The sequence below is a fragment of the Heliangelus exortis genome, chromosome 1, assembly GCF_036169615.1.
Source record: "Heliangelus exortis chromosome 1, bHelExo1.hap1, whole genome shotgun sequence".
In the NCBI taxonomy this organism is placed as follows: Eukaryota; Metazoa; Chordata; class Aves; order Apodiformes; family Trochilidae; genus Heliangelus; species Heliangelus exortis.
The window spans coordinates 27,264,672-27,276,779 of record NC_092422.1 but is presented as its reverse complement, the minus strand read 5'-3'; the positions used below and the strand labels follow the sequence as shown (position 1 = coordinate 27,276,779).

At 37.7% G+C, this 12,108-nt stretch overlaps 1 long non-coding RNA gene across 11 annotated transcripts in view; it reads left to right on the top strand.

The window, feature by feature from the left end:
- LOC139793830 (uncharacterized) overlaps positions 1-12,108 on the top strand; it is an 87,413-nt gene that overhangs the window by 35,830 nt on the left and 39,475 nt on the right. For 8 of the 11 annotated variants that reach the window (XR_011724827.1, XR_011724825.1, XR_011724823.1 and 5 more), the window contains exons 7-8: positions 4,428-4,627; positions 9,570-9,633. This is a non-coding gene — a long non-coding RNA (uncharacterized lncRNA). The remainder of the gene's footprint in view (positions 1-4,427; positions 4,628-9,569; positions 9,634-12,108) is intronic. The other 3 variants (XR_011724833.1, XR_011724832.1, XR_011724822.1) reach the window with 1 other exon arrangement.

Genomic DNA, 12,108 nt, shown 5'->3' with positions numbered 1-12,108 from the left:
GTGGCAATGTATTTCAAAGGTGCCAATGTATTTATTATTTAATAAGTTTGAAAACATTTGTTACAGATCAAATAATGACATTCAGAAACAGTAAGAGTAACTAAAGGGTGGTTAGGAAGAAAAATAATGTATGCAGTTTGATTAAGTGAGGTAAACAACTATATGCAAGGAAACTGGAATGATACAATATTTATTTAAGTTGGCAGGAGAATGTGTCATTGGAGTTAGAATTGGGAAAACGTGGTATGCAGTTATTCTGAGTTATTCTATGTTAGCAGATATAATAATGTTTTAAAGTGGTGATAATCCCCTTATTTAACATAACTGCAATTGGGCTGGACAAAGTAATAGAAACTTCTCTTCAAGAAGACAGTTGGATATAGGTTGGAAAGTACAAATGTTAGCGTTTAAGAGTGTGGAATTTTTTTAGGTGATTTTTAAGAAATAAGAAAGTGCAAGAATTAAGAAAATATTTTCTCTGTTGTACTAGGAAGTGTATTTGTAGGTAGTTTTGGGCTCTCCAGACCAATACTGTGATGTACAGGAGCAGTATAGAGAGATGGTTGCATTCGTAATGTAGTTTTTGTGTCATTTGTACAGTTCAGTTTTCCATGTAAATCGACCAAAGCACAGAGACTTATTTTTATTGCCCAAATTTTATAAAGAACATGTATAACTCATTATATAACACATTTTTTGAGAGGTTGTGTGGATGGATTTAATTGCCAGTGTGTGTGTGCCCCATGAATGCAAAGAGAAATTACTTGGACAGGCAGAGTCCATTAGATGGTATCAGCAGACTGCTACTTGAAGCACCTTCATGTCCACTCTCCTTAGGGCACTGAACAGTGATCTGAGTACAGACATTCATAATTGCATTATTTCCATCATACCACAAAGATGGAAATAATGCACTGCAGGTACTGTGTAATGCATTTAAGCTTATATACAACAGTATAATTAATTTCATGCAGTCAATTAAGTCTCCTTATGATGCAATAGATATATCTCTCTACATATGGATAAGGGAGTCATAAGTCACTGGGGTTTAAGATTTTCCCTAGTATGATTCTTTAGAGAGTAATGTGTAACATTAGCATAGTAACAATTCTTTTTTCCAAGAGAAAACACATAGCAGAGGAGGTAGAAGATTTCCCTTGAACAGACATCAGTTTCTTTCTAAATTCCACAAATAAAGCTCTAGTTATGATTTAATACTCTGCCTCTTATTCAGTGTCCTGAAAGCTGTGATTCTGAGCTTCTGGGATTTGGTTGTTACCAGGGTCCACTTGTCAATCCAGGGAAGTCTGATGGAGGGAAGAAGAGTGTGATTCCCAACTTGTCAATCCAGGGAAGTCTGATGGAGGGAAGTAGTGTGATTCCCAGCATAAATTGCTGGCCATGCACGTAGCAAGGGGTGAAAGATTGATCAGCAATATGGCATGTCTTTGAGTCATGTATTTTTAAGTTTGGGGCCTGAAAAAAAACTACTTGCATCCTCCCTGCAGGGATCTTGGTAGTGATTGGCTTTATGTGGAGTGCTTTACATATTTATAGCCCTAATAGTAGTGATTTGTATTTTCAGTAGTGTCATACGTAGTGCTGGGCAACTTGTTGGTCTTGTGACTTTTCTTGCTCTTGCTGTCTAACAAGCTATCTAGCTGATCAGAAACAATAAACACCAGAAATAGATTCCCTTTTACAACTGATTGCAGAAGCAAATGTACCATTACGAATTAGTGACAGAGCCTTCTCTATCTACAACTTTACAGAAGGGGTAAGGAAGGTACCAGTTCAGTATCAGCTATCAGTGTCTCAGCACTTTCATTTGCTATTTCAAATTCAGACTGGAGTAGTATCCATAATCTCCTAACCAATCACTAATCCTCAGGGATTTTGAACTGCCAGCCTGCAAGATCTCTATTTTTACATAGGGGTCCATGCAGCAGGGAAAAGACATCAGATTCCTCACAGGGACACACTGGGCTACATCAGAGTGCTACCCTTCAGTCTTTGTTGTGAACCAAGCAAGAATTTTCTGTTGGTTTTGTCTTCCCTCTGCCTTTTCTCAGAAAACATAGCCATTATCACAGCCTGTCTCCAGAAGATAAAGAACTGAAGTGCAGTACCACAAAAGATGATTAATTCAGTTCACACAAGCTATAGGATCAATAGTTCTCAGGCTTACAAAGCCAGCAACATTTACTTGAAGCACTTGGCTGTGGTTTTGCTGTTATACATCTCACTGTCAAGAGCTTTTTCTTCCCCAAAGGAGAGATTCTAGACAGGAACAGTTGAATTAAATAAGCTTCTGGGTAATCTTTTAAGATCAGAGAAAACATCTCAATATTTATAATCTCTCACAAAACATTCTGTATCTGCATTGTACACAAAGTTGACTGAAACCACAGCTTTGCAAATATGCTGCATAAGATGTCTATGGTACACAATGAAGTCAACTCATTAAACTTTGAACAAGCAAAACTCAGTAGAGTGTCATCTTCATCCCCTAATGTACCAAGGGTCTGGGTGACAGCCTCCTCCTGTTCAGAGGAAGGCATTTTCTCATTTTCAGAATCTCTGCAGAGGGGATGCTTTCTCTCCGTGCAGATATCTCAGAATCAGGACTCTGCCTTGAACAAAAAGTACACTTAGTTTGTTTTTTCAGGGACTTGCCAAACAAGTGCCAATAGCCAATGTGATAATTAATTATGTTTGGTCAACAAGCCAGTGTGGGACTAGAGCATCTTCAGGAACTTACATGTAACATAAGGCTCTGATTTAAGCCAGTCAGAACCAGGCAACATTTGGATTTAGAGTCAGTAATGTTAGAGGCTCTGAGCCTTTCTAACCTTCAGCATATCTAGCTATTGTTGCAGGGAGTCTCCCAGAGTTACCTTTTTCAAATGAGAACTCCAAAACGTGCACTTGTTCATAGCAGACACAAATAGATGTCCTGTTCTAACTTGAGAGATACTGCGAGTTTCTGAAAAAATTATTTATTTACCTGTGTAATAACATGGGGTTTGTGTGGTTTTTTTGTTTTTTTTTAAACCTTCCTTAATGTCTTGTGAAACTTTCAGTACATTCTCTTTACCTGCTTAGCCAAACATACTCTTCCAAAATAATAATCAGATGTGGCAGCCGGTTTGGCTGTATTATTATAACTGATGGACTGGGTGTTGCCTTGGTGAAATCTGCTGACAAACTATTTTGCAACAGTATAAATAATTTCGTGTCAAACAGTCACAACAGGAGTTGTAGTTACTCACAGACCTAGATGGAAAGACTTCCTGGTTGAGTACCCCAGCATCATCAGTTTTGCTTAGCTTCCTCTGCTTCAATAGTAAAGGACTGATTAATACCTTTGACACTAACTCTAGTTTGCATAATTTCTCTAAAAGTGCATTTTTCTGCTGTGTATATTTTTCTGTACATGGATACAATTCAGCTAACCTTGTAGGAAGATTTCAGAACAGTTTTGGGTTTTTTAAAATATATTTTTACCTAGGAATGGAGATCTGTCTCACCTACTAGTATACATTTTTTTACTTACAAAAATGGAGCTTTCCTGTCTGCTTGTGAAATATTCCTATGCCTTCTAAAACACATAGCAGGAAAAATGGGAGTATACTGCATGGGTTATGAATCTCCTACTGAAATAATAGGACATTCTGACAAGCTTCTGCTGTTTTAATTATGATTTTAACTGTGCCCACATAAGGTCTACTGTGAAACTCAAGAAACAATGCCCTGCTTCTTTAGAGGAAAACTGAAATACTTTTCTTTCAGTTTTCTATTTCAGTTTTTAGAGAAAGCTTATATTGGTTGCTCAAGCTTTAGTTCTTAGCAAGTAATTTTCTTAGAATGGGGCTGATTTCTGTAGACTGGCAAATTTTCTTCATTTCCACTCCCTACAATTATTTTAGATTCTGCTTGCAGAAAAACCAGCAGGGTTTTAAGAGCACAATATGCATGACTGCATCTATTCCTCTAATGCATCTTCTCTAACAGTGGGAAAGAATGACTCTCTCAGAATGTGCTCATCTAAGCTTCCATTCCCCAGGATCTTGGAAGGACTTCTGTGCAATAGCAGCTTCAGCATCTGCCACAGATAGCAGGCAAACTGGTGGCTGATTGGCAGAGCTCAGAAGAAATAGATTTCCAGCACAGGGCCAATGGACTCTTCTTCAGAGACTTTCGTTTAGAGCACCCCTCTAACAATCTTCAAAACAGCAATAGGTGTTTTAAAATCACACATGAAAAGGATGGACAGGGATCAACTTTTCCCCTCCTCTGTCAGTAAAAAATGAGCATGCATCAGATGAAGCTGTCAGTAAGCAGGTTGACAGCAAATAATACGATAAATTATATTGTTTTATATGCCCATGGGTAATACACTCGTGATATTCTTTGCCTAAACACAGTATGGATGAAAGAAGTTCACATGGATCTAAGAAGAGACTGCGCAAGACTTTGGAAGAGAGATCTGGTAAAAGCCACTGACAAGAGAAACTGCATCAGGCTCAGGAAACGCCCTGAGCTACAACAAAGTTGGATGCTGCAATCCATGGGCATTATCAAATGTGCTTGTCCTGCTCCTGCTGTTCTCTGAGAGAGCACTTGGGTAAGAACTGGCTTATGTCTGCTGTTAGAGATAGGTAAATGAGCCAAATGTATGCCAAGCTTAGTCAGTCATCCTTGTTCCTTTTACTGCACTTTGCTAGCTACAGTCTGTAGCATTTCAAAGATTTTATGACATGTGTTAACAAAGTGCCTCTACCTCACCTTTTTTTCCTTACTTAATCATGCGCTGTCTTAATTAAACTTTATTAATCTTTATATTTTTAGGAACTTATTGCTATCATTGTAATTTTGACTTTTCTCATTCTCTATGCTCACCTTCTGATTTCCTGTACTAGACAGAGAGGAAAACTTTGAGCCCACCAAAGGAAAGAGCAAGAAAATTCATTAAAAAAATCTATGGGATAGTGTGATTTCCATCACAGTTATTTGGGAGGAAAAAATGAATTCTGATCCCTATTAAGTGAATAAATCAAATCCACCAATCTGTAAGCCATGTTCCAAAATTCAGCGACACAGGATAACAACCTCTGGGCATTCTCAGAAACAACTTTCCTTCTCTTCCTTTCAACTTAGGGAGTTGTCCTGAGAGTAGGTTTATCCTCCTAAGTCACTTGGCAAGAACAAGAAAATTCAATGGGAAGTGTTTCTACTTAGCAGAGATAAAAGTGGTCAATGCATATGTTCAGTTCTTTGCTTAGCTTAAAGTCCTTCCAATTTTCAGTAGATAGGCACAGGAGAATGTGGTAGAGCTCAAGGAGGAGGGGAACAGGAAGGGATGGAGGAACAAGGGAAGATCAAGAGCCCTTCATAGCATCCTTTCACACTCTGCCTCCTGCTGAACAGCCAGTGCTTAAAAAAAATCCTCTTCTACTTTGGCTTTTTACTTTTTACACCTCAGGTGCTGAGCAAATGAAGGCAAACCTCTGTGCCAGGGCTCTGTCTCTTTAACTTTGTATGTACACCAGCAGGCACAGTAGGAACCCGTTCTGTTGTTCATAAATGGCTGAAAAATCAGAAAGGAAGGAATCCACATTCTCTACTACTTGTGTGGCCTCCTGGAGTGATTAATATATGTTTAATAAGTTCTATATGTATGCTTTATTTGAATTAAGTGTTTCTTTTTTAACAAGACCACTTAAAATTAAGTGTGGAAGTAGGGCAGCTGGTAATAAGGTTAAATTTACTATAGTATTTTAAAATAACACAATAAAAATACTATGCAACACATTTTTTTTTAATGCCAAAGTTTCAGAGAAAGTCAAACTACTGAAGGGTTGGAAGTCACTGGCAGAACAGTAGGAAGTATAACATACAGAATGCTGAACCTACTTCTGATTTATTTTTCTTTTATTGTACTAATCTACTTGTGACTAGTAAGTTCAAAAATGAAAAACCACTGGGAGATGAAAAAAACAAGTGATTTAATTTTTTCACATCAAGTCTATCAGTGAAAACTGTCAGAGGATGAGATGTACTAGTTCTAAAGTCCTGAAGGTTTTGCTGACCAGAAATAATCACTTAAGTTCACCGGGTAGCAGTGATTAGTCCTTGTTTAGATTGTTGAATAAATCAGTTTTCAGTGCAGTATGTTCTGTCAGGGGTTTTTTTGTTACATGTTATGTACATCTATGGTTATTTAATTTAATTGATAAAAAATGCAGTGCTCTTTTGCTACATTTTATTCCATTTTCCATCTACACACAGATTACAAATTATAATTGGAAGACCAAATCATGTGGTAAAGAAAAGCCATTACATTTTATGGCATAAAATGTAGGAATTAAGAATCATAAGTTAGTTATGTAGATGATTAAATTAAAACTGTCCAGGCATTAAATAACAATCAGGACAGAAAAAACAATTGCATTTTATAAAGAGGGTGTGTTTAGTCAAATAAAGGCCTTTAAAATGAAAAAGAAAATTACATGAATGTGAACCCTGGGCCACACCAGACTGCATCAAACAAGACATTCTGTCTCTTTCCCATTTTAAAAGGCAGCTAGAACTGACAATTTAACTCCTGAGACACAACCCAATTCCCCCAGTCCTCTGATAACACGCACTTGTAGTTCTGGGTCCTAAACAAACACAATATGGGCCTTACAAGTGCTTTAGAAAGCCCTGGCTAATAATCAGTTGTCCAGGAGTCCCCTCTGACCTGCCCGGGCCCTCCTCAGCCTTGGCACAAAGCCCCAGCAGCTCTTGCTGATGAGAACCATCAGAGAGCAGCCCCTGCACCCCTCAGCCTTCCCCCTGCCTGGACCAGAGAAACCTCCACCTGGAACCTGGCTTCAGAGCAAAGGAAACCAAGCTGGGCAGTCAGGGTGCTGAGAGCTGCCTCAAAGGAAGGGAGAAGGAGATGACCTTAGGGTTAGATGACCCTGACTGTCAGGTGTGGTGCCTTGACAAACAGCAATCTCTTGACAATTGCTCTAGGCTTGGAAAACATAGCTTATCATGTTCATGCTGTATCCACTGATAGAGATTGTTTTCACTACATGTACTGGGTATTTCTAGCTCCACTGAACCTACTGATGTGTGAAAACATAGATAAGTTCAAACTGGAGGTCTCAAGCTTGAAAGTCTGAAACTTGAAAGTCTCTCCTTTGAGTTATTACTTTTAGCTAGTGGATGTCTGTCTTTAACTCAAGAATCAGTCTATGTCTAGCATCTACAGTGGTCTTTGAAATGCCTTTTTTTTTTTTTTTTTTTTTTTTTGAATGGTGGCTTTGTTGGGGCTGGAGAAGTTTCAGTGAAAGCATATCTCAGTTTTGTGCTTGGTGAATGCTACTGTATTAATCATCTCCTTGTATAGATTTCAGTGTCAAGGCTGTTGGACACATGAAAGAGCAGTCCACACTCAAAACTTGGTGCTGAAGGCATATACAGAAGTTCAACATTGGCTACATACTTGACTACATTGACTAAGAACTTAAATGTTGGGGTCTGTACTGTCATAGACCTTCCTTTTGAACAACTGTTTACAGTTAGTTTCCTCTTCTTTTGGCAAAAGCTTTAATGATGATATAAACCTTAGCCTCTTTCAGTTGAGAAATATTTTTCTTTAAATGTAGTATTACTGTTTCTGAAAATCTGCTGAGTCTCTCCCTGAAATAATTTTTATGCTTTTCCTTATACGTTAACACATGTCTGCTTAAGTACTGAGAAAATTCTCAGTGCAAGACAGTCAGTAGAGAGACATAAAAGATGGCATGAAACTTTTTTTGGGTTGTATAGATCGCTAAAATAAATTTTAAAAAGGAAGGGGAGGCATCATGTGATGTGTTGTACTCAGAGGGGCTCAAGTAGTTAGAGAGGTGTATTCTTGCTGGTTTTAAGAAAAGGCAGCAGGGGTCTGAGAGGGGTCAGTACATGGTCAGTCATGACCTCGGGGGCATAAGGAGGTAGAGTCCTTGTGACATGATTTGCAAGAGAATGTGCAGGCTTTGATTCGTTCATTTACACAGCATCAGAAAGTAAATAGGATGTTGCTTTCTTATGTGATGAAGACTTCGGTCATCCAACTCTGCATCTTCCATTAAACTTATCTTTCCCTATGTTTTCACGTGCCTCTTGCATATTTCCAGCAGGCTTTCCCTCTAGGATGATGAATCTTACATGTGAGGAGAGGACAGTTTTGCAATATCCTGTAAATTTGATCTTATATAACACAACTTGTCATTATTTTAATTCTTGCTTTCAAATTAAATGCCTGCCAGTCTGTCTGTTGAACTACTGTGTATTATTAACAACCACAACAGTTATACCTAGATCTAATATACAGCTTTTTATCTATCTTGATAGGTTTCTTTAAGTTGGGAGCAAGGTTTTGTTCCTTTTAAAACTTACAGAGCTCAGGTAGAAGGGTCTGAGGCAAAATTAAACAGCATTTATACCTTCTGTTGGACCACTTGGCAGATGATACCATAATGATAGAGCTTTTCTAGCTCCAAGTGCCACTGACAGAGCCCAGAATCTGTGCAGTGCTTTGTGCAGACTCTCCCACTGTACCCAAAATTTCCCCTGTTCCAAAGGAAGCTTTTCCTGCCACAATTCCTACAGAAGGATCCTTCCCTGGGTGAGATTGGGGGCTTTTAGTGCCCTTTCCCAGTAAGGTTTTCATATCTAGTGTGAATTGTGAAAGACTGGCAAGGATTTCAGTGACTGTAATTTTCAGTTCTTTGTGTGAAGGTAATAATATAGCACAAGAACTCCTTTAAGGGAGATTGTTCTATCTGGATGAGCCTTTTGACACTGCGTAGGCCCTGGTAACTGGCCTCTGGAACTATCACTTTTGTATTTTGAAAAGACAAATACACAGCTAAACAATATGTTGCTAAGCACTTATTTCAGATTTTGATTGGTTTAGACTTTTTATAACCTTAGGATCTTGTAGCCCTCAGATGTCCTGTAAGCATTTTTTCTGGTCTCTTAGATTCAGTATGAGGCAGGACAGTATTTAGTTGTTTTTATCTTAGTATCAAAAGCTATTGGTGAAATTCTGAGTCAGGGACAGCATTATGGCCCTCATTTGAAATCCCATTCCAAAACCTTGGCCAAAACAACATCCATTTCCACCTAGATAACCTTAGGATCTTGTAGCCCTCAGATGTCCTGTAAGCATTTTTTTTTGGTCTCTTAGATTCAGTAAGAGGTAGGACAGTTTTCAGTTGTTTTTATCTTAGTATCAAAAGCTATTGGTAAAATTCTGAGTCAGGGACAGCATTATGGCCCTCATTTGAAATCCCATTCCAAACCTTGGGCAAAACAACCTCCATATTCCACCTAGATACACATTTAACATCAGCTGTGTGATTAACTTGAAATGTCTGTAGAAACAGTAGCTGGAAATCTGCACTCAGATGGTGAGATGAAAGAGAGAACAACTATATTTTTTTAAAGTGTTAATCCATCCAGTTTACTTAAGCACGTTCAGGAAATAATGCAAAGTTTCTTAATTTCTTTCTTTCATTTATTTACAGGTCGATTGTGATTGTTTTTTATGACTTGCATCAAGTGTGAAGCTTTCAAAACTGTGTGTCAAAAGTAAGTTAGTTCAATATATTATTATTTGTATATAACCCTAAAAACATTGCATATTTACAGAGGAAGTTTTCATCACTTAATTGAAAGCTCAGCCCTGTGGATAAGTCACAGTCCTGGGCAAAGGATGTTGTGAAGCAGCATGTGCCCCTTCATGGAGCTCTGATAGAGATTTTCTCCCAGTGCTCTCCAATATATTGAGGAAGTGTGCGGCCTGGACCAGCTTTTAAAATAGTGCAACCTGGTCCTTTCTTAACAGCTCAAAGGGTGGGGGTGGGGATAGAAGGTGAAAGAGTAGTAGCCCAGATCCTCCTTCCCATTTTGGGTCTGGTTTTCCCTGTTGAGTGAAGAGAGCATTAATTGTGCATGACCATTATGAGAAAGGACCCTTTGCTCTCACCCTTCACAGTTCTTGTGACACAGGCCAGGTCTAATATAGCCTGTGGTAGAAGACACTAAGTACACTTACAAGCTTATAATGAGCTTCCCCCTCATTTTCATTTTCCATCGCTGGTATGTAAATCATTGCTTGTGAGGGATAAAAATCTGTAGGAGTTACGAAAGTGAAGTGATTGCACTAATGTGCAGCTCCTTCTAGTTGTCTGCAGTGTTTATTGCACTGTTTAGTGTTGTAAAATGAAAATGAAATAAACTCCAAATCAAAAGAGACTGTCCAATATTTCTCTAACCAACTAATAAAACCAAAAACTGACGAACTAAAATAACTTACTAAAAAAAGCTGTGCAAACAAGGACAGACAATGTGCAAGTCAGGAGGAAATTGTTTTGTTTGAGTTTGACTTGTGGGTAGGGTTTTAAAAGTTATCCAGATATAGTAGTTCATAGATTTAACTTGGAAAGACTACCAAAATTAATATTTAGTCAGTAGTTGTGACAGCCAATCAGTACACTGTCATACAGTGGGATCTTTGTGAAATTTATTATTTTATAAGAAAGGATGTTCATGCACACACCACATCCAGCCAGAAACAAGGATACTAAGAGTCCTGGAAAAGTAGAATGGTTTCGTTATTCTCTTTTGCTAGCCAGCTATTTGTTTTTTACTTCTTCATGGAGTTGAAAGGGCCTATTTCTCATCTAGTGAACTACTACTGATTTCCTAATTTTCATTCATCTTTTACAAGATTTATTTGTAGCTGTAATTAATGTTGAGAGCTCTCTTATAGTCTGTGCTAAGTGTATCTTGAATACACATTATGTACATATTTTAAATAAAGTAATGCCCTGATTTAGTTAATATAATCTATACATACATAGTGTTCAGAATGTTAACTGTACATGTAGAAAATGTTAATGAAAACTGCTATGGTACTTTAAATATTCTGAAAAGTGTATTACTTTTTAGTAAGCATTAATCCAGATTTTAAAACACATCCATACAGCTAAAGGATAAGACAGAGAATCCAAATGAAGGTTCAAGAGGAGGAACTGGGTAAAATAATATTTCTTTTTACCAGATACTAGAAATTAATCCTGCAGAAAGATTACTGCAGGAATGCTATCAGTCTTCAGTTAGAAGGGTCATGGCATCTCTGGCTAGCTGCTGGAAGGAAGAGAGTTTTCTTTACCACTTTCCATGAAACACCAGTTACTATAAAAGGATAGCTGGAGCTGTGCTGCTTTCTTCCTGCACCTCAGGCTCCATTTTTAAAAAACTTCTTTCTGTCCTTGTATCTTAATCTTTGTAAATAACTACTTCACTTTCCTGCTGTTAATAGTTTTGTAATATGGCTGCAAAAATATAAAGTTGACATTTTGGGTAACTTAAGAGCTGGGTACAGGCTTCTAAAAAGCAGTAACTGGACTTGCAGTCTTGTTAGTTATGCATGGCTGCTGCTTGTTAAAGTGCTGCTCTGCAAAAGCTGAAACACTGGAACTGCCTGCTTGCAGAACCAGGAAGACTGCCATTTGTATCAGTCAAATTTCCATCTGTAAGTTAGTAACACCCTTTACAACTGAGAAGATAGAAATGTGTTGAGAGTTTTAAAGGAAAGCTGTAGAAATTCATAACATAGGCCTTTATGGTCACCAGAGAAAACTGCTTGTTATCATTAGGAGTTATGAGGCTGCATTTTTAAAAGAACTGGGGGGTGGAGTACAGAATTACAAAAAAAATAATATTAAAAGTGTTAAACACTAAATGATGCAGCCTGAATGGTCACAGATACACTTCTATAACAGAAGTTAACTGATAAGCTTTTTCAGGTGTGAAAAGAGAAAGGAATAGTTGCTCAAATAATCCTATGCTGAATTATTCATATATGTAATTCATGTAATTAGAAGAAAAGCAGACTTAAATAAATTAATAATAATCAAGCCTTATGTTTATAAAACAAAAAAATACTACCTTGATCTTGCAGACCTAAAAAGCCTTTACAGTGTGACTAAAAATAAAGTTAAGACTGCAGACTGTATATATTAAAATATGGGCTTCAGCCTCCCAGTCAGTTGTTAGTTT